Source organism: Pyrus communis, chromosome 13, assembly GCF_963583255.1.
Source record: "Pyrus communis chromosome 13, drPyrComm1.1, whole genome shotgun sequence".
In the NCBI taxonomy this organism is placed as follows: Eukaryota; Viridiplantae; Streptophyta; class Magnoliopsida; order Rosales; family Rosaceae; genus Pyrus; species Pyrus communis.
The window spans coordinates 9,063,226-9,086,825 of record NC_084815.1 but is presented as its reverse complement, the minus strand read 5'-3'; the positions used below and the strand labels follow the sequence as shown (position 1 = coordinate 9,086,825).

The 23,600-nt window shown below is 37.8% G+C and overlaps 1 long non-coding RNA gene across 1 annotated transcript; it reads left to right on the top strand.

Annotated features, from left to right (window-relative positions):
• Positions 1-307: 307 nt before the first annotated feature.
• Positions 308-3,211, top strand: LOC137712015 (uncharacterized). The gene is made up of 6 exons (XR_011065188.1): positions 308-835; positions 971-1,053; positions 1,235-1,285; positions 1,543-1,613; positions 2,403-2,590; positions 3,111-3,211. It is a non-coding gene; the product is annotated as an uncharacterized lncRNA (long non-coding RNA).
• Positions 3,212-23,600: the final 20,389 nt, after the last annotated feature.

Genomic DNA, 23,600 nt, shown 5'->3' with positions numbered 1-23,600 from the left:
TTCGAAAGCTAAGTGCTTTTAAATTTTTTTTTTTTTTTCTATCAGCTTAGATTGCTCGGTGAGATGTTTAGGTGTGCCAGATTGCTCGGCCTTCTTCCTTCTGCTTCTGATCGCCCGAGGTGTTTGAAATTTCAGTTTTTGCACGTAATGCTGCTCTTAAGCCCTCAAATTCGATGCGTTTCGTGTTTAGTTGTGTGAAATTTGATTGTGTCGGAGTAAAATCGAGTTGAAATTGCATAATTAGATCTTATAATTTGAAATGTTTGTTCCAAGTGTTTGTAATTTGCTTTATATACTGAATAACAGTTTGGTTTGGGTGATTATCTGCGGTTTCGTGTTGATTAAGAAGAAGGTTAAGTTTAATAAGTATCATTTTAAGAGCAATGCTTATTTATCTGGCAGTGGTAGATAGTTAATTCACTGTTAAGTAGGGAATGAAAATGTTGTGCTAACTGCGAAATTTAGCTGATTGGTGCAGGGTTAACATAAACGTTTATTTTCTATCCTAAATGTATTCACGTGTTGTTTACCTAATATATGGAAGCAGACATCGTGGTCAAAAAGTGGAGGAGATAGAAGAAGAATTCTATGAAGAGTTGCTACTGTATAATTATTATTATTTTTTTTTAATACATTTTCATTTGGATTTTCACAAAACATAACACATGAGTAAGTATGTTGGTTTTTTATTTTAGTTGTAGAAATTAACAAACATATATTACATACCTTTTCAGGTGATGACATCGACAGTGTTGAAATCATGGACATGGGGTTGTGGTTTGTCAACTATTTCCAGGCCAATAGTTTATAACTATTGCCCATCTGTTCTGTTGAGGTATTTTTCAATTTTTTTGTTGTTTAAATTTATATGTTATTCATCTTTTGTGAGCATTCGTTCCAGGATTTTACGAAATTCTTAAAATTTTATTTAATTGAATTTATGGTCGTTCGGTAATTTTTTTATTTCCAGAATCTTCTAATCCTATTGATGCAACGAGTCGTAGGGGAGCCACGAGTTCACCGAAGCTTTCAAATTTTGCCCACTCACTCATTGTAATCTCCCTTTTTCTCCCTCTCTCCCTCTCTCCCTCTCTCCTGTTTTTCTATCCTATGGCATTTGGGTTTTCCCCTATTTCTCTTTCTGTTGATCTAATTTGAGGTGAAGTTTGAATTTTGGTTGAATTGGAATGTGGTTTAATGGGTTTCCTTTCGGTTATCGATTCGACTTTGGTAGGATTGGCATGTGGTTTTTCAAGCTTTTGCAACCACTTTGGGTCTGGCAAAGGTAATAGTCTTACTCTTCATTCCATAAGCTTCATTTTGTATGCCCAAAAAAATTTGGAATGGAAAACATGATGGGAGTTTTAGGAAATGCCCATGTTCTGTAATTTTCCCCATTTGTTGTTTTTTGCAATTTCTTTGATGATATTAGCCATATAAGCATGTTTTCCTCTCTTCATTACATTCCGAATCTTTAAAATCCTTGCTGATTCGTGTAATTTCTCATATATGTTTCTATGTTTGTTTGATCTTGGTTTCTAGGTTATTATCTTAATCGACAAGATGCAAAACGAGGAGTCAATCATCACCCAGCTCTACATCCCGAGAAAATGGTATTCAATCGAATTTAATCGGTGAACGTATACATGAGAGTTAACATCGTTGTTTATTTGCAAATACTACTGCTGACCTTATTCACGAACCATTTTAACATAATAGGGTCTATTTGGATGATTAGAGTTTTGAACCTTTTCTTTCCCCCAATTCCACATGAACTGAGTTTTATTGCTAAACAGACCTTGGTAAATATTTATAGCCAACTAAAAGTGTTTTCTTTTGATTATTTTCAAATATATTTTTTAGCCAATTGACAACCCTAAAAGATTTACTTACACACACATCAAATCTGTGTTTCATAAATATACCGAAGATGTAATGCTAGATATTTTTTTTATAGTTTCTTCTGCTCTATTCTATGCTGGATAATACTGTTTTTCTGTATATTGTAGATCATTAAAATTCTGCCATGTTTGTGAAATTGAGATTTTTAAATTGAAGAACTTAACAAAGAAAATTGTACATATTTTTTTGGATAAATAATATTATCCACGTCTCATGTTATATAAAAAAAATTTAAAGTACTCTCTCTGTGTGCATGAATTTGAAACTTTTTATATTTTCTAGAAAGAGAGACAATACAATTGCGTTTTATTGTTAGAGAAAGATGTGTCATTCTGGATTTGCTTATAAGTGCTTAAATAATTTGTCGTTGTGCAAACAAGTCCATTGTGGGTATGAAGGGAATGTGTGAATATCTCTTACATGAATGACTTTTATCATTTCCAGAACAATGTGATTTCACTCGATTGAACCAAATTGATTTGTTATTTTCCCATTTGAAGTTGAAGAGTCGGATTGGTGGGAAGCAATTTAGAGGTACTTATCGTCTTCTAACTGGGTCAGCTGCAAATCACTACCAATGAATAACTGCGTCATCGTCTTCTTTCTTCACTTATGAGCTTTTGGGGTAAAAGGAGTCATCTGCTTCTAGGATTTCGGGGCTATATTTGTGCGTTCGTCCAAGGATTTGGTATAATTCCCCTTTTTTAATTTATTTTTTTGAAATTCTTGATGGATATTTCTATTGTTTTCTTCGATTATTTAATTGGATTTTGTTTTTTATCTTTGCCATTTTTGTTTTCGCTTTTAATTTTTTATGTTAAAAGATGTTGTATTGTGTTTTCGTACCAAGTTATCCTTATTTGTATCTCTCACCAAAATATATACATGTAAAATCGAAGGAGACTGTAGTGTAACTCATTATAAAGTGACAAGCCCTATATACATTGATGCAATAAAATATAAACGATATCAATCCCTTGCAAATAAATGTTATTATGTTAACAAAAGTAACTTCAATTCTTAATCGTTAGTTCAATTACGTTTTTTCCATTCTATCTAGAATCTTAAATAGGGAATTTCATGTGTCTTAACAAATAATTCCTGGAGTTTTATTAAATTGTTTCATCTAATGTATCTAATATTTTAATAATTGCTTATTCCTTTTGTTTGGTTAAAGTTTTGTTCCATTTGTTTTCTATATTGCCTAGCATGTTGTTCCATCGCATCAAAGAGGGCTTCTTTAAGCTTGGGTTTCTTGGCAGTGGCTTTCTCCATTGACCTCTACACCTGCGTCTCTCCTCGCTTTCCCGCTTCCTCCGGTGCAATCTCTTTTTCTTTCTAATCTCTTTTGAGTTTCTTTCAATATGTCACTTTATATAATTTATTCTTTAATGTCAGATTTGGTGAGTTTGATTTGGGTTTGTGAATGTCTTCCTGGCTTTTCCACTTTGGATTCACATAATAAGTTCAATGGTTGTAAACAGAACAGAATACTGACTTGCGAACAAGGCAATTCAAAGCTTGAAAATTTGTATGTTATGCATGAGCTGACTAATATTTTTTTGTGCACTTTATTCATGCCTGTTGTGGATAATAGCTTGAAAATTTGTATGTATTACATGAGCTGACTAATACTTTGTAGTGCACCTTTCTATGCAAATTATTCATACCTGTTGTGGATAATAGTTCCAAAACCCGTAGCGAAGTGCGGGCAATTTTTCTAGTTCTAACTAATTTGACACAACAAAGTAAAGGGGAATTGGATTTTGGATGAAATTCAGGTAAAAACAAACATATTGTAAAGACTCTAAACAACTTGGACGAAATTAGGGAAAACTATGGGTGATAAGCTAGCTAGGGGGTCCTTCTCCACACATGACACACTTGCATACAAATTGATTTCCAGTTGCTTTTCCAATAAACCATGAACCTCAACACCCCAGATTAGCCATGAACAACACTAATTAACCCTCAGATTTTCCTTAAGTCATTAATTAGATGGAATATGCATCGGCAATCAAATTATTCTTCAATAGTACCCTACATGAACAGCATAATAGAGATACAATCAAAGATCATTAAGCTTTGTGAAAATCATAAGCATTGACAAGGCATTCGTAACTATAAACAGTATGATACTCCTGCTAAGAATTTACTTAACACAATTGTGACTAGCAACCTCCACTACTTATAAATATAAGTTCATAACGATTAGGTGAAACTCCCTTATATTTTAGCATCAAATTCATGCATGCAAACTAACCGGGCCCTCTTAATCAACACACAAGAATAAGTTCTTAATCAAACAGTTAAGTAAATTGTATTCACGATTTATGAAATCACAACTGAAAGTAATCAATTCATATTGCAAATATAATCATGGTTTCAAAGTCTCCTCTAGCTAAAACAAGTTTAGCTCCTCATGTTCGCAAAACAAAGATAATTAAACTTCAACATTAAAAACAAATGGGATAAGGGTTATGGTTTGCCAGAAACCTAGGGGGAAAGGGATACTAACCTGCGGCATTCAATTAGGATCAGGTATAGGCTTCTAGAAAGAATGTTTAGGTTAGATTTCTAGAAGAACAAAGACTAAGGGGTGCACCTTTGTAGGAGAAGGATTACAACTCCTAAACTTCCAAGGAATGGCATATATGCGGCACATAAAGGTTTAGGCTTCTAGAATATGAGTTTATGTGTTTAAATGTATATCTAATCCCTTCTAAATAGCTAGATTTAAGGCACAACCTGATTTGGATAGGATAATATAGGATAATGTTAGATTTAGGAAAGGATAAGATTGGTTAGGATAGGATAAGATAAGGTTGGATAGGGTTCCTTATTTCTTGCTCTTTCCTTATCTTCTTTGCATTAGAACTTCTTTCTCCAGATTTGTAGCCTTTCCTAGCCTCTCTTGACTTCAATTTCGTCCATTGATAGGAGCATATTTATGCGACTTAATTGGCTTGTTCTCGTGCATTTATGTTGTGTTTCCTTAGTTATTTTAGTGTTTAAAGTCACTTTTGTGTGTTATCAGATTATAAAGCCAAAGTGTGCAAAAAGATGCAAATTGGAGTCTTTTGGAGCAAAAGAGGAATGAATGAGTTGAAGACTTGAAGAAATATGAATTCATAATTGAAGATGGATTCCTACTCACATGAGGATTCCTAGAAGAACAAGGATTCCTACTCCAACAAGGCTTCCTACTTGAAGTAGGAAAGTTAAGCCAAGGTTTCCCATTTTGGTAACCTTTCCTAATCTTAAAAGTCCTTATTTTCCAGCCACTTTGAAGGCCTCGTCTGCACTTTAGGACACAAAACAAAGGCCCTAGACCCCTTAGGGACCTTTGCCGCACCTTTCCCTTTCTCCCCATCCCTTGCCGTGCAAGGGACCCCTTTTCCCTTCAGTTTTAGGACACTTCACCTTTCCTAAAGCATTAAGCCGCACCTCTTAACCTTTCCTTTTCCCTTGCCGTGCAAGGGGGGTCCTTATTTCCTATTTTCTGCACTTAAACACATTCCCCTTTCAAATAAAACCCTAGCTGCATATTTTAGCCAATTTCCTTTTAGTTTCTGATTTGATTTCCTAATTTTAGAAGCCTTTGACTTAATTTTAGTTAACCAAAATAAGTTAGGGTTTTAATTTCTGAAAACCCTTTATATACTTGGACTTAAGCCGCACCCTAGGGAGATTCATTCATCATTCCATACCTTGCTGCAGCCACCATCACTCTTCCACCTTCAATCCGCAACCTTCCATCTATTCCAGCCACCATTCTACACCTCCATACACTTACACACCATTGCAGCCACCTTCCACCTCTCTGCCGTAACCCTTTACCATCCTAAATCCCCTCCGAAACCAAAATCACATCCAAAATCACCCTAAGACCTCTGTGCCGCAGCAAGGAGAAGAAGAAAGAGGAGCTTGAACATGCAAAAATTCAAAGTGGAATCGTTGGGCGTTCTAGGTGTAATCAATCTTTTGTTCTCTATGTTTAATTTCAATTTTATTTCTCTTTCTATGAACATGAGAGGCTAAACCCCTAGTTAGCTAGGGGGTGATTCAAAACCATGTATATGCTTGCAATATAAATTGATTACCTTCAGTTGGAATTTCATGAGTTGTGGATGCAATTTGTTTAACTGCTTGATTGATAACTTATTCGTGTATGCTTATTGAGAGTGCACGCTTAGTTTTCATGCATGAATATGATGCTAGAATATAAGGGAGTTTCACCTAATAGTTACAAACTTATATTCACAAGTAGTGGAGGTCGCTTATAAACGATCACGTTAAATGAATTCTTGGCACTAGTTTCATGCTCATCATAGTAACGAATACCTCGTCAACACTTATAGTTTTCATGTTAATTAATGATCTTTGATTGTATCTTTATTGTGCTTTTCACGTGAAAGACTTTTTGGAGAATGTTTTGAATTGTTGTATGCGTTTTCCCATCCAATTCATTAATTTAAGGAGAACTTGAAGGTTAATTTAAGCGAACCTAATTAACCCGGGGTGTTGAGTTTCATGATTCATCGAAAGAACAACTGAAAATCATCTTGTATGCAAGTGTGACATGTGTGGAGGAGAACCTTCTAGCTAGCATTCCATCCATATTTTCATCAAATTCGTTTTTACAATCTGTTTTCTTTGTTTTAATTTCGTCAAAACTAAATCCCCCTTTACTTTAGTGTTTCAATTTAGTTAGAAAGTGTCTTAGTTTGTGTTTCTAAGTGTTGTGATTCAAGTTATAACCCAAATTCGTCCAAATTAGTGTTAGGTGTTCAAAATTGCCCAGATTGTGTTTTTATGGCAGTTTTGAGTGTTTTGTTGCTGTTTTGAGTCTTTTGGTTTGTTTTAGTGTTTTAGTGTTTAGTTTTGCATTCTTTGAGTCTAGTTTAGTGTTTTAACCTTTGTTTTACGTTTTTGAGTCAGTTTTCAAGTGATTTAGCAATCCCTCCTAATCCCCGGTTTAGAACGATCCCTACTTATACATATACTACAATTGTCAAAAGAGGGTTTTAATTTGTGTGCTTAATTATTTCGCATCAAATTTTTGGCGCCGTTGCCGGGGATTAGCAACTTTGCTAATCCCTTGGATTGTTTACTTTCTGTTTATTTTATTTTGTTAAAGTTTCTGACCTTGTTTTGTTTTTCTTGTTTTAGGTACTAGTTTATGACTCGGAGTTCTCAACCGATTCGTGAGCATATCTTGGACTTTGACAGCGATTTCGAGAGGACTTTGAGACGAAAGAGGAAGCAACACGAATCAAATCCACTAAGCCCAGAACCTGACCTTGAAGAACAAGTCCTAAAAGAGGAAGAAGAGGCTACGGATCAGATTTTTGAAGAAACACAAGGCATGGCCGTGGACAACCGGACACTCAAGGAGCTTTCTGCTTCGAGATTGGATAATGCTAGACCTTTGTGTATCCAATATCCCACGCCTGCCCAAGGTAAGACCATGGGTTGTCCATGGAGGATCCAAACAAGCATCTGAAAGAATTCGAAGTGGTGTGTTCAAGCATGACTTCTATCAACGTCGATGGAAGTATTTTGAAGATAAAGGCTTTTCCATTCTCTTTAATGGACAAAGCCAAAGATTGGTTGTATGAATTAGCTCCCGGAACTGTCACATCATGGGAAAGTATGAAGAGGGCATTTCTGGAGAAGTTTTTCCCAACTTCTCGAATCATCATTCTACGTAAAAGGATAAGTGGAATTCAGCAAGATGAAGGTGAGTCTTTTCCTACATATCATGAACGTTTTAAATCACTTGTTGCTTCTTGTCCACAGCATGAGATGAAGGAGGAGCATTGGTGGACAAGACACCCATGGCTGCCAAGATCTTAATTGCTAATCGAGCGTTGAACGCTTAACAATACGAAGGAGTAGGCCAAAGAGGGCCCCCACGGCAGCAAGTTCATGAGGTAAGTTCCACACCCGACATTCATTCACAATTAGCTAATCTTACTTCCATTGTGTCTCAAATGGCCGAAGGAATGAGGATGCAAGGACCAATTGTATGCGGAGTGTGTTCTATCCAAGGACATGCTTCTGAGAAGTGCCCACAACTAATTGAAAATGGTGGATGGGAAAACGCAAATGCAATTGGATTTCAAGGCCAAAATCAACCAAGGAACGATCTATATTCTAACACATATAATCCAGGTTGGAGAGACCACCCAAACTTCAAGTGGAGGGAGCCCCAACAACCACCGCAACAAGGAGGCTTTAGACAACAACCTCCGGGTTTCTTCACTAAGCCATACGCACCCACACATGCTCCACAACAATCTGGCCCAAATGCTTCAGGTACATCCCTAGACAATGATACACTTCTTAAGTTACTAACTAATTTGTCTTAGGGGCAAGAGAATCAAGCCAAAGCCATGCAAAACCAAGACAAGAGGGTGGATCAATTGGAGAAACAAATTGGGCAGATTGCAGATTTTGTAGGGAAGTTTCGTGATCAAGGCCAACTTCCTAGTTCTACCATTCCAAACCCAAAGGAAGGCTTTGAAAGTACGAAGGCCATACTCTTGAGAAGTGGAAAAGAAGTTGGGGCAGGTCCTCCACCATCACCATCAGGTCCCAAAGAGGTTGAAAAACTGAAAATTGAAGAGGAGGAAGCAAGCCAACCCACGACAAAGGTGGAAACACCTTTGTCGCAAGTTTCTAGTGATCCCAAACTGTCCAATTTGTCCAAAAAGGGTAAGAATGTGTCAAATTCCGTTCCTGCTAATGTGTTTCCTTCGAATGTGCCTTTTCCTAGTAGGTTCATGCAAACAAAGAAAGAAGAAGCCGAGAAGGACATCCTTGAGACATTTAGGAAAGTTCAAGTTAACATACCCCTCTTGGATGCAATCAAGCAAGTCCCGAGATACGCCAAGTTTTTAAAGGAGCTTTGCACCACTAGGAAGAGGATGTCGACCAAAGAGGTGGTAAAGGTAGGTGAAAATGTCTCCGCCATCTTGCAATGCAAACTACCCCCCAAATGCAAAGATCCGGGTAGTTTTACCATTCCTTGTGTCATAGGTAACACTCATTTTGAATCTGCCATGCTAGACCTAGGTGCCTCTATAAATGTCATGCTATATTCAATTTATGCATCTATGAACCTAGGAGTATTGAAAAATGATGGTGTGATCATACAATTGACCGATAGATCTAATGCCTATCCAAAGGGAGTTTTGGAAGATGTGTTAGTGCAGGTCAATCATTTAATCTTTCCGGCGGATTTCTATGTGCTCGAGATGGATGAATCTAACCATGCCCCTTCATTGCCAATCCTCCTTGGACGGCCATTCATGAAGACGGCTCAGACGAAGATTGATGTGTTTAATGAAACTTTGTCCATGGAATTTGATAGGGAAGTTGTTAATTTTAATCTCTCTGATTCTATTAAGTATCCTAGTGAGGATCATTCATGTTTCTCCATTGATATAGTTGACTTTTTGGCGCAGGGATACCTTGAAGAGTTGAACGCCGATGCACTTGAAAATGTCATTACAAGAAGCATGGAACTCAAAACCAAGGGAGGGGAACTTTTGCTAACCCATGACACACATACTCTATCCCATGCCGTGCCTCCTAGTGAGGAATACATTGAGTTGGTTGCTGCCTTTGAGTCATTGCCTAAGCACGATGGTAAGTCTTCTAACTTTGATTCAATTCCCATTTCGACTAACAAGTTGCTTCCATCCATAATTCAGGCACCTATCCTTGATTTCAAACCACTACCTAGCCATTTGAAGTACATTTTCTTAGGGAAAAAGGAGACCTTACCTGCCATTATTTCTTCATCACTCACAGCACAAGAAGAAGAGAAACTAGTGCGTGTTTTGAAGGAGTTCAAATCTGCCCTAGGTTGGACCTTGGCCGATATTAAAGTTATTAGTCCCACAACATGTATGCATCACATATTTCTTGAGGAGGGGGTCAAACCAACTAGAGAGGCTCAACGCCATCTCAACCCTCCGATGATGGAAGTGGTGAAAAAGGAGATAATCAAACTCCTTGATTGTGGAGTGATTTACCCCATCTCCGATAGCCGTTGGGTTTCACCTATCCAATGTGTTCCCAAGAAATCTGGAGTGACGGTTGTGGAGAATGCAGAGAATGAGCTTGTGCCCACCCGAATCCAAACCGGTTGGCGCGTATGCATTGATTATAGGAAGATAAACGCCACCACAAGGAAGGACCACTTCCCATTGCCATTCCTAGAACAAATGCTTGAGAGGTTAGTGGGTCATTCCTTTTATTGTTTTCTTGACAGATATTCTGGTTATAATCAAATTGTTATTGCCCCGGATGATCAAGAAAATACCACTTTTACTTGTCCCTTTGGAACGTTTGCATATCGACACATTATGTTGAGAGGATTATTGAGATATTCATGGATGACTTTAGTGTGTTTGGTGATTCCCTTGATAATTGTTTGGGTAATCTCACTTTAATCTTGAAACGTTGTGTTGAAACAAACCTTGTGTTAAATTGGGAGAAATGCCACTTTATGGTTAAACAAGGTATTGTTTTGGGTCATATAATCTCTGAAAAAGGAATTGAAGTTGATAAGTCTAAAATAGATCTTGTACGCTACTTACCCTCTCCTACTTCGGTGAGAGAGGTTCCTTCTTTTCTTGGTCATGCAGGATTCTATCGACGATTTATCAAGGACTTTTCCAAGATTGCACAACCCCTATGTCGTCTCCTACAAAAGGAAGTATCTTTCGAGTTCAACGAGGCATGTGAGAAAGCATTCAACCATCTCAAGGACCTCCTCACCACGGCACCAATCATTACTCCACCAAATTGGTCCATTCCCTTTGAATTGATGTGTGATGCATCAGATTATGCCCTTGGAGCTGTTTTGGGCCAAAGGAAAAACAAACAGCCACATGTTATTTATTATGCTTCACGCACCTTAAATGATGCTCAATTGAATTATTCTACAACTGAAAAAGAACTTTTGGCGGTTGTATTTGCATTAGATAAGTTTAGATCATATCTAATTGGTACTAAAGTAATTGTTTTCACTGACCATGCAACCTTGAAGTATCTTCTCACCAAAAAGGAGGCCAAACCAAGGCTCATTCGTTGGATGCTCCTACTTCAAGAATTCGACATTGAAATTAGGGACAAGAAGGGATGTGAAAACATGGTGGCTGACCACCTAAGTCGAATGGTGTGTGAAGAAAAGGCCCTTCCCATTTCAGAAACGTTTCTGGATGAACAACTTCTGTCCGTTGAGGTAAGTACCCCTTGGTATGCCAATTTGGTCAATTTTTTGGTGTCTAAGCAATTTCCTAACACCTTAAGCAAGGCCCAGCGTGATAAACTAAAAAAGGATGTACGTTTTTATGTTTGGGACGACCCTTATTTGTGGAAAATCTGCCCGGATCAGATTGTGCGTCGTTGTGTTGATGAATCTGAGTTTAATTCCATTTTGAGTTTTTGCCATACATATGCATGTGGTGGACACTTTGGCACACAACGCACAACGTTTAAGGTTCTTGAAAATGGTTTTTATTGGCCTACATTATTTAGAGATGCTAGGGCTTTTTGCTTAACATGTGATCGTTGTCAAAGGATAGGAAGTTTAGGCCAAAAAAACCAAATGCCGCAAGCCCCAATCCTTGTTGTTGAAATCTTTGATGTTTGGGGTATTGATTTTATGGGTCCTTTCCCTATCTCTTTTGGTTTTACTTACATTTTACTTGCGGTTGATTATGCGTCAAAGTGGGTGGAAGCTAAAGCCACCCGAGCTAACGATTCTAGAGTTGTTGCAGATTTTGTCAAATCTAACATTTTCTCTAAATTTGGGATGCCTAGAGTGCTCATAAGCGATGGTGGGTCTCATTTATGCAACCGCACCATTGAGGCGTTGCTCAAGAAGTACAACGTGATGCATAAGGTTTCCACACCTTATCACCCCCAAACCAGTGGCCAAGTCGAAGTTTCAAATCGAGAAATAAAGCAAATCTTGGAAAAGACCGTTGGGCCAAATAGAAAAGATTGGAGCTTGCATTTGGAGGATGCATTGTGGGTGTATCGAACGGCTTACAAAACGCCCATTGGTATGTCCCCATTTCGGCTAGTTTATGGCAAGCCATGCCATCTACCCGTGGAGCTTGAACACAAGGCACATTGGGCGGTCAAGACCTTCAATATGGATTTGGACACGGCTGGAAACCATAGGAAGCTACAATTGAACGAGCTTGAAGAGATTAGGCATGAGGCTTATGAGAATGCTCGGATTTACAAAGAGAAGACCAAGGCATTCCATGACAAGATGATTAGAGGCAAAACCTTCTCAATCGGGCAGAAAGTGTTGTTATTTAATTCCCGTCTTCGGTTATTCCCCGGTAAGTTACGTTCTAAGTGGGTTGGTCCATTTGTTATCACTAATGTTTTTGTGCATGGTGCAGTCCAAATACAAAGTTTGAAAACTGGACAAGAATTCAAGGTGAATGGCCATAGGTTGAAACCCTACTATGAGAACTTTGTTGAGCATGTTGTGGAGGAGATCCCATTGCATGCCGTGGGCTCCAATGGGGAATAAGCATATCATCGTCCGGCTGTAGGACGTTAAAACAAGCGCTTCGTGGGAGGCAACCCATGCAATCACCAAGGAAAGGATGGCATTTACACTCCATAACCAGATTTGCGTCCCTAGCCTCTTCTCTTTGTTATTTACATTCTGCCATGCTTAGTGTGTTTAGTTGCTGTTTGTGTGTTTACTTTTGTTTGGTGTGATTTTAGGCTTGAAACATTGAGGACAATGTTTGATTTAAGTGTTGGGGGGGGGGGGTAACTAAGTGTTGTTGATGCAAATTCGTGGGATTTTATCACCCATAACTTCCAATGTTGTTCCTTGCTGTTTTTAAGTGTTTTTAAGCTATTTTAGAGTGTTTTAGTGTGTGTTGACTTAAAAATCCGAAAATCCCATAAAAATTTGAAAAATTGTTTTGAAAAACCCAAAAAGAATTGTTTTTGTGTGTTTGTTTGTGTCGTAGGTTACCTTCCAACACAATGATGAGGATTTGCTTTTTAATTGCATGATGGTTGATGCGAGATTTATACGCGCACAAATTAAACCCTCGTTTGACAATTGTAGTAGAATGGATAAGTGAGGGATCGTTCTAGACCGGGGATTAGGAGGGCTTGCTAAAACCTTCTAAATTGACTTAAAAACATAAAAACTAAATTAAAACAGATTTAAGACACTTGGGGACAAGGAAATAAAAAAAGGGGTTTTAGTTTTGACGAAGTTGAAATAAACAAACAAAATGCAAAAATGGACAGATTGTAAACAAGTGTTGTGAAACAAGATGGTTGGTGAATTAGCTAGAGGTTCTTTCTCCACACATGATATTTATGCATATGAATCAATTTCCAGTTATTCCTTCATTGAAATATGAACGACAATGCCCCAAATTAACCGTGACATCACTAGTTAACCCTCAGATTTTCCTTATATTATTGGATTGGATGGCATCATTCGACAACCCAAAACATTCTCAAAAGTTCCCTACATGTCATCATAATAGAGATACAATCGAAGATCATTAAGAATAATGAAAACCATAAGCATTGACAAAGCATTTGCAACTATGACATCATGTTACTCATGCTAAGAATTAAACTTAACGCGATCGTGACAAGCAACCTTCACTACTTTCAAGTATAAGTTAGTAACGATTATGTGAAACCTTCTTAAACTTTAGCCACATATTCATGCATGCTAATTAAGTGTCGACCCTCAATCAACAAACACAAATAAGTTAATCATCAAATAGTTAAGCCAATTGCATTCATGAATCAAGAGTTCATAACCGGAATTCATCAATTCATATCACATAAATAATCATGGTATTGAAATCACCCCTAGCCAAAAAGGGTTTAGTTCCTCATAACTTTGAAATCAAAGAAACACCTAAACATTCCAACAACTCAAACTTGAATTGTATGAACGTTGAGGCACTCTTCTCTTCCATTCCTCATACGTACAAAACAAAGAGAATTAAAATGAAACATTGAAATCAAAGAATCACCTAAACATTCCAACAACTCAAACTTGAATTGTATGAACGTTTAGGCACTCTTCTCTTCCTCGTTGTTGTAGCACAAGGTTTAAGGATAGGTTGTGTGATGGTATGAAGTGTTTTGGAGGGATGGGAAGTGGTTGGATAGTGGCTGCAATGGAGGAGAAAAACTGCACAGAAATGGAAGGGGAAGTGTTTGTGTTGTGTGTTTTGTATGAAAAATGAGATATGCATGAATGAATGAATGCTAGGGTATTTATAGGGGTAGTGGAGGGAACATATGGCTGTTTGTTTAAGCATTTGTGTGGAGGAATGATGGAAAAACAGCTAGGACACATGTGAAAACTGGAATTGCACAAGGGGAGCAAAGGGAACCCACGGCATGGATGGATTTGTGCATGTGTTGGCTGATTAAGATTGTGGAAATGCAAGGGAATGCACGGGTTAGGTTTGAAGAAAAGGTGTGTAAATGGGGTAATTGAATGATTAAAGTGCATGTGGGTTGGATATTAAAGGATGGAATGTATGTGAATTAAGTTGGAAAGCTGGAATGATGAAGTGGGAGTGCACGGCATTGAGTGTTTGTTTGATGATGATGCATGTGATGGGTGGGAACAAAGGGGGAAACATGGCACAAGGGGGCTTGAATGAATTTGAATGTGCATGTGGATTTAAAGAATGAGTGGTGGTGTAATGATGAAGTGAATGCATGTGACTTGTGAATACAAAGAGAAGGGGAAAAACTGGAAATGCTCAAGGAGTGCACGGCATTAGGGGGGGGAAGAAATGATGGCATGAAAGTGAAGGGATTAGTGGTGCATGTGCATGTGAGTTGAAATGCATATGTTTAAATGGTTGAAATGTGTAGATGATTATGAGTATGATAAGTGATAAGTGAATGATATGTTAAGTGATAAATGAATGATATGTGGTGAGTGATAAGTGAATGAAAGTGATAAGTGATAATAGGGCTAGTTTAAAGGGCTAGGGTTTAAGTACATAGAATGGGCCTAAAATAGGTTGGTTTGCATGGCATAATATGTTTGATTGGGCTAGAGGTTTTCCATGGCTCAAAGGATTTGTTTGATTGGGCTAGGCCCTTTGTTTGATGTCCCCAAAGAGCATACAAGGCTTCAATTTCGTCCATCCTCTTTGCTCCATGATTAAGCTATCCAATCCTTGCCCAAAAGTGCCCCAAATAGCCTCAAAATGCACTTTCTTGCTCCCTAAGCCCTTAGAACCTGAAAACACACAAAAGAAGCATAAAGGACTAAAATAACTAAAGAAACATAACGTAAATGCACGAGAACAAGCCATTTAAGTCGCATGAATATGCTTCTATCAATGGTTAAAGAAAGTTACAAACATGGATGGACATTTGATATACTGTTTGGTTTATGCTTGGTTGTAGTTATAGTTTACGAATTCACATGTAATCACAAAGGAAAATTAGTTTTTGTAACATGCTTGAAGGAATGAACTCAAACTAACGCTACATCCCTGTGAGACTTGAGCCTAAACGTTTATTTGGAGAGTAATAATCTGTGCATCATTGTTTTCTAAAGTCGTTGCATGATCTCATTATTCTTTGCTTGGTTACTACTTAGAAGGCGTTTCATCACTTAGTTCCAAATGCTAGAACTCATGCCCATTTCATTCAAAGCATGTTATTGATTTGCATAACACATATTCAAGATGAAGTTGTGTAGTGACCACCATCAAAGCGAAATAGCCGTGTGCCCTTAATTCATTATGTGTTTAAGTTTAACCCCATTAAGCCGTGTTAGCCCATGTTCTTTGTTAACCCATATCATCCTCACCTAGCCTAGATTAGGACCATCCATACCCTTGTTCTTGAAGCATAGTAAGCATGCCTAAAAATGAATTCCTTTTCATTAATGTGTTGCAGAAAATAAGTGTGGGGGAAGGATTATTGATGTGAGTTTATGTGCCATAGGCACGGCTAGAAAAAAAAAAGTTGTGAAAAAAAAAAAATGAAAAAGAGTTGAAAAGAGGTGAAAAGAGTTCCAAAGTATTGTTTGTTGAAGTAAGGGTCCAAAACAATGAATTAGGCCCTAAGAGTTGTTTGAATCTTCCCTGTATGTCTAAAAGTTGATTTCTGCATTCTAAGTGAATTCTAAGTCTTAATTTCATTACTTTGCTTGCTATTGCTTAAAGAACTTTTGTTTATCCCTATCTTTCCTTGTTAGCCAATACCCCAAGCCCCGTTACAACCCTTGACTTCTATCTTGAGTGTTGTGTATTTCAATTTGTGGAGTTTGAATTTGGTATGAGCATATGGTGTCACTGGTTCTCGCATCTAAGTAGTAGCATTCCATTCATGAGATCATATCTAAACATGTTTAATTACTCCAGAAATTGCTTTCTTTGTTATAACATATGTGAGTACTAGTCTTTCATGTTTACATCAATCTTCTCACATATAACTATTGTAGGGTGTGTAGTTAGAAAATTTGAGTGAAAATTGAGTGCATAACTAGTGAGGAATTGAGGGAATTCTCTAAGGCATGTTACTACATTCAAAATGTTGTTTTAATTGATTAAATGCGAGCTAGTGAATGGTGACTATGATTAAGTATGTGCTCGAGGGGAAGGAAGACTAAAAGCTATGTGAGTAATGATCTTTGACATGTCATGTTTCATTGGAAATCCCTGAGGCAAACGTTGGAAGGTTTAGGTTATGTTTTGTTTGTTTTGTTTCGTCTTGTTTTCTTTAGTTGTTTTGTTTTGCTCGAGGACTAGCAAAAGCTAAGTGTGGGGGAATTTGATAGGAGCATATTTATGCGACTTAATTGGCTTGTTCTCGTGCATTTATGTTGTGTTTCCTTAGTTATTTTAGTGTTTAAAGTCACTTTTGTGTGTTTTCAGATTATAAAGCCAAAGTGTGCAAGAAGATGCAAATTGGAGTCTCTTGGAGCAAAAGAGGAATGAATGAGTTGAAGACTTGAAGAAATATGAATTCCTAATTGAAGATGGATTCCTACTCACATGAGGATTCCTAGAAGAACAAGGATTCCTACTCCAACAAGGCTTCCTACTTGAAGTAGGAAAGTTAAGCCAAGGTTTCCCATTTTGGTAACCTTTCCTAATCTTAAAAGTCTTTATTTTCCAGCCACTTTGAAGGCCTTGTCTGCAGTTTAGGACACAAAACAAAGGCCCTAGACCCCTTAGGGACCTTTGCCGCACCTTTCCCTTTCTCCCCATCCCTTGTCGTGCAAGGGACCCCTTTTCCCTTCAGTTTTAGGACACTTCACCTTTCCTAAAGCATTAAGCCGCACCTCTTAACCTTTCCTTTTCCCTTGCCGTGCCAGGGGGGTCCTTATTTCCTATTTTCTGCACTTAAACACATTCCCCTTTCAAATAAAACCCTAGCCGCATATTTTAGCCAATTTCCTTTTAGTTTCTGATTTGATTTCCTAATTCTAGAAGCCTTTGACTTAATTTTAGTTAACCAAAATAAGTTAGGGTTTTAAATTCTGAAAACCCTTTATATACTTGGACTTAAGCCGCACCCTAGGGAGATTCATTCATCATTCCATACCTTGCCGCAGCCACCATCACTCTTCCACCTTCAATCCACAACCTTCCATCTATTCCAGCCACCATTCTACACCTTCATACACTTACACACCATTGCAGCCACCTTCCACCTCTCTGTCGTAACCCTTTACCATCCTAAATCCCCTCCTAAACCAAAATCACCCTAAGACCTCTGTGCCGCAGCAAGGAGAAGAAGAAAGAGGAGCTTGAACGTGCAGAAATTCAAAGTGGAATCGTTGGGCGTTCTAGGTGTAATCAATCTTTTGTTCTCTATGTTTAATTTCAATTTTGTTTCTCTTTCTGTGAACATGAGAGGCTAAACCCCTTGTTAGCTAGGGGGTGATTCAAAACCATGTATATGCTTGCAATATAAATTGATTACCTTCAGTTGGAATTTCATGAGTTGTGGATTCAATTTGTTTAACTGCTTGATTGATAACTTATTCGTGTATGCTTATTGAGAGTGCACGCTTAGTTTTCATGCATGAATATGATGGTAGAACATAAGGGAGTTTCACCTAACAGTTACAAACTTATATTCACAAGTAGTGGAGGTCGCTTATAAACGATTGCGTTAAATGAATTCTTGGCACTAGTTTCATGCTCATCATAGTAACGAATGCCTCGTCAACACTTATAGTTTTCATGTTGCTTAATGATCTTTGATTGTATCTTTATTGTGCTTTTCACGTAAAGGACTTTTGGAGAATGTTTTGAATTGTTGTATGCGCTTTCCCATCCAATTCATTAACTTAAGGAGAACTTGAAGGTTAATTTAAGCGAACCTAATTAACCCGGGGTGTTGAGTTTCATGATTCATCGAAAGAACAACTGAAAATCATCTTGTATGCAAGTGTGACATGTGTGGAGAAGAACCTTCTAGCTAGCATTCCATCCATATTTTCATCAAATTCGTTTTTACAATCTGTTTTCATTACAATCTGTTTCTTTGTTTTAATTTCGTCAAAACTAAATCCCCCTTTACTTTAGTGTTTCAATTTAGTTAGAAAGTGTCTTAGTTTGTGTTTCTAAGTGTTTTGATTCAAGTTATAACCCAAATTCGTCCAAATTAGTGTTAGGTGTTCAAAATTGCCCAGATTGTGTTTTTAAGGCAGTTTTGAGTGTTTTGTTGCTGTTTTGAGTCTTTTGGTTTGTTTTAGTGTTTTAGTGTTTAGTTTTGCATTCTTTGAGTCTAGTTTAGTGTTTTAACCTTTGTTTTACGTTTTTGAGTCAGTTTTCAAGTGATTTAGCAATCCCTTCTAATCCCCGGTTTAGAACGATCCCTACTTATACATATACTACAATTGTCAAAAGAGGGTTTTAATTTGTGTGCTTAATTATTTCGCATCATCCATCCACTTTGCTCCATGGTTAAGCTATCAAATCCATGCCCAAAACCGCTCCAAATAGCTCCAAAATGCACTTTCTTGCTCCTTTTGCCATTAGGACCTAAAAACATACGAAAATAGCTTAAAAGACTGTAATAAGTTCTAATTAACTAACTAAATGCAAGGAAACAAGATAACTAAGTAGCATAAATATGCTTCTATCAATAGTTTCCATAATATACATACTACGTATAGTAAGAAAATACTTACCGAAGCATGCAAAATGTCAAGAATTCAATACAGCATAATATTTCATAAATAAGTACATGACATCAGTAATCACATAATCTCACATAAGCAAGCATATCATATCAAGTGCTCATCGACACATGCTAACACACAAGTTCATGCAGAGATATTCTAACATGAACATGACTGGGTGTAACAATGATATACGCTGTAGTGCTGCAACCACGTGAAGACTAGCGCTATGTGTAGCACATAGGAGTCCTAACTGGCACCTACAATGGATCTAAAGTGAGCGTATGGTGCGATATGCACATATACGTGAAAGATTGGCCTTGGCCCTGGCGAGTACTGACACTGGTGCAGAAAACGATGAGCAAGTAACATATATATAGCAATGCCATAGTGATTCGATAGTTGACATCGACATAATAGTAATAAATAAAATATTAATCATGGCCGTAATTAAAATTCCATAAAGGTACGCATACCTTTGAATCCCGTAGGATTTATGATAATTTCATAATTTTTCGTTATTTTGCTAATTCTTATAAGCATTAGTCTAATCTAGGCATGCGTAGAAAATTCTTTTTAAAAGCAAAGACCCGCTCACAGATTATGTCATCAAGTCGAACCTACCTCGCGGGTTTCGAAGATCCTTGCATTGCGTTTCACCTAGAAACGACACCATTAACATAAATATATAACGTATAAACACGTTTTCGTACAAAGTACGACTAATAACAGAACCATTTGAAAATGATTGAATTTCCAAAAACGGAGAGCAAATTCAGGTCCAACACATCAAGAAACCTAATGAAGGACCTCGTGTTCTTCCTTGCGCTGCCGCACGCGCCGCCACAAGGTGGCGGGATTGACAACCATGCGCCGACCATCCTCACGATTCCACTCGCGCCCACATGCTGGTCACCATGCGCACCATGCGCCTTTTTCATGATTCTAGGTTTTCTGCAGGTTCTTCACTCGACTTTCAGAGCTAATTTCTAGCTCGATACCTAAACATTTTTAGTGTTCTACCTATGTATTTGAAGCTCGTAATGAGGGGTACAAGATCATACCATTATGGGGTCAAAACACAATCGGGGACGGCCTAACAACATTCAAGAACATAAATGGGTTTTGATCGATCTATAATGAAGGTTTGATAAAGTCCTATGGCTTACCTTGGTCAGAGTATTGAGAAATCACGCACGAGGGGATGATGAACAGTGGCAAAGGCCATTATGCAGTGCAAGCTCCACGTTTGGGTTTGATGTTCACGGTTTGAACTTAACAGAGATAGGGAAGAATAAGACGTGATAGGGAAGGAGAAGACCCACTCACATTTCATGTCGTCGAGTCGAACCCACCTCATAACATCGAGAGTCATTGCGATGCATTTCGCCTAGAAACAAAACCATTTATGTAAATACGTAATGTACTAACGTATAAACACGTTTCCGTACAAAGTATGGTTAATAAAGAAATTATTTTAAAATGGTCTAATTTCACAAAACGGAGGGCGGATTCGGGTCCGACACATCGAGAAACCTAAGGAAGGACCTCAGGTTCCTCCATGTGCCGCCACAAGGCGTTGCACGTGCCACCACGTTGGCTCCCTCACACGCCTACGAGTACGACTGTACCTGAGTTCCTATAATTTTGCAGGTTTTCTTCCTAACTTCCAGAACTAATTTCTAACTCAATACTTAACCAAATTCGATGATACAAAAACCCAAGTGAAGCTAAAAGTGCCGGGAAATTGATCTGAAAATGGTCGGATGGCCACGGTTCATTTTCCAAAAATCTGGGGAAATTCTTCCTCGAGATGCAATCTGTATTAAATCACCCACAAATCTTCTATTTGAGGTTAAAAACATTGCTAGGAGTTCAAAATAAGAAGGATTTAAGGTTAGGGAATTCAAAACTTACCTTGGTGGTGCACGGTAGAAAGTGGCCTTGAAAAGTGGCAGGTGAGGGTAGTGATGGTTGCCCGCCATGAGGACGATGGTGGTTGCATGTTTTTCCACCATGAAATGGCAGTGATGGTTGCGGTGGTTAGCTGACTGCCTCTGTCCAATGGTTATAGCAAGGGAGTTTGAGAGGGAGAGCCTAAGAGAGCGAGAGAGTTGGGAGAGGAGAGAGAGCTAAGAGAGATAGAAAGAAAGGTGAAGTGGCAGTCAAAGAATGGTGGAGAAGTGATGTGAGGGAAAGTTGAAACAAAAATGAGAAAGAGAAAGAGTGTGTGTGTCCCGAGAGATAGGGAGACACTGTAGTGGTGAAGGAATGGGGTGTAGGCCTCACATGTCTCACAACACAAAACAAAATATCTCTAATCATGAAATTACCAATTTGCCCTCGGTATTCAATGTTTCGTAAAATTTTAACCGTAACTCCTATTTTGATTCTTGTTGCACCGAAGTGTTCATACCGTTGAGTACTTTGAGAATACGGTAAAAGCATAAGTCATACGTGTCTTTAAACAATAGTCAATGGAAGTCAACATCCTTACCTTTAGGGGCATTTTCATCAAACCACACTTTTAAAATTTATAAAATCATAGAATTAGGGACAGGTATCACAAGCTACCCACCTTAAAAATTTCATCCTTGAAATTTGAAATAATTTGCTATACATAAGATACTCCAAAAGGTAGGAAGAAACTATGTGTATATATAAGGGAGAAATCAAACTAGAGCGGTTACATAAAAGAGGATGTCATTCTGTCGCGATCAGATTGCAGTGATTCCTCTTTCATGCCTCCAAACTCAAACTTTCATTCTCCTTCAATACAATACTATGGAATAAAATCCTTTACAAAAACATCAAGTCAAAAACAGATATATAGTAACATATTGTCAAAATACGTATATAATATAACATGCAATTTAAAATAGATGTACTAAAACCAAAATTGACATAGAAAAATTTCACCTATGCAGTTGTGGTATCATGTACTCCGAGAATAAGCATGTAGTATCATTGGGTTAAGCCCAGACAATTAATAAATAACTAAACATATAAATAAATAAAAGTACTAACGTAGACAGATCTAAATGTCCACTTGCTTAACGAGTTCAATAAATAAGTTCTCAATATTACGGTCTGCATCCCGTAATACCTCACTATTGTCACGATAAGCATGCAAATAATTCCCGAGGGTGCAATATTACCATCATGCCCCCCATTGGGAAATACACATACATCGTCTGATCAAAGCCTCGATCGTGCTCACGCACTACCCTCTTAGGCAACATCGTCAATATTATAAAATTTTCTATATCGTAATCTCGATCATTCAAAATACCTATTTGCAATACTCTTCTATCAATTATATACTATGCATAAAGTCTCTATGCATCGGCTCAATCAGTACCATAGCCAAACCGAAGTTGTAACCGTAGTTACATGCAACTTAATAGGGATAAATGACAGTCACAATCATACTAAAATTGTAGATCAAATATACGCAATATGTTCACTAAGGTCCGGATAATTCATTCCAACTGGCCGTTAGTCCGAAGGTGATGTGTGGTATCAGACAACAACTTTGTACTCATAGCCTTCATGAAAACTTCCCAAAGCTTGGAAGTGAAACACACGTTAAAGTGAGATACAATAGTGACATGCAACTATGTAGCCAAACAATGTAGTTCACAATACCCTGGTGAATAGCTTCATATTGAATTTCTCTCGAACTTAGTGAAAAACTGTGTTGAGAAGGCTAAAAGAACAATTAAGAATTTGAAAGTCAAAACAAGCTCATCAAAACTAGAGTACAAGATATCTGGATTGAATGCATAACATGTCTTTACAATGGTAGCTTTCAGAGGATTCAATCACCAACAGTAAAATTCGTTCAACAGAGTATTTGTTGGGTGATTGAAGAATTAATGGTCAAAGTAAATGTTGATTAGGACACTAGAATCCGATAAGTTCAAGAGTGAGAAATTTTACCAAAAGATCTAAAATGTAGTCCCTCTGGACCAACGAAAAGTGAGTTGACTTGTCAAGTCGGTCGGTCTATAATCACCGAATCATTATTATGATCTCCCTATGTGCAAGATACCTCGTGCTAAGAGCTTATGGTGATATTTCCCCAGTTCCATTTGGATACAAGAAGTGATTATAACCACTCGAATGATTTCTTGATGATTTGCACGTAACGCCATATCAATACCCGTGAATTCTAACTTAAATGGAATAAGACAAGCTAAAGGTGTTTAAGGGTAGATATGTCTTTTGCTATGGTAAATAGTAAACCGGGGTGATACACAATAGTGCAATCGTAGATGTTGATTTGGTTTCTCCATCGTCACTATTAGAAATTTAGCTCTTTTCAAGAGAAAGTGTATTTGAGAAGTTTGTGAGATTGATGAAGATTTTGGACACGTTTCTCCACAGGGAAGTGTCATCCAATTTTCAAGTAAAGATAGTAACTATTGACTCTAAGTCATAAGTAAGATGGTTCATTTCGTGCGATCCCAAACGCTGAGGAAACAAATGCATG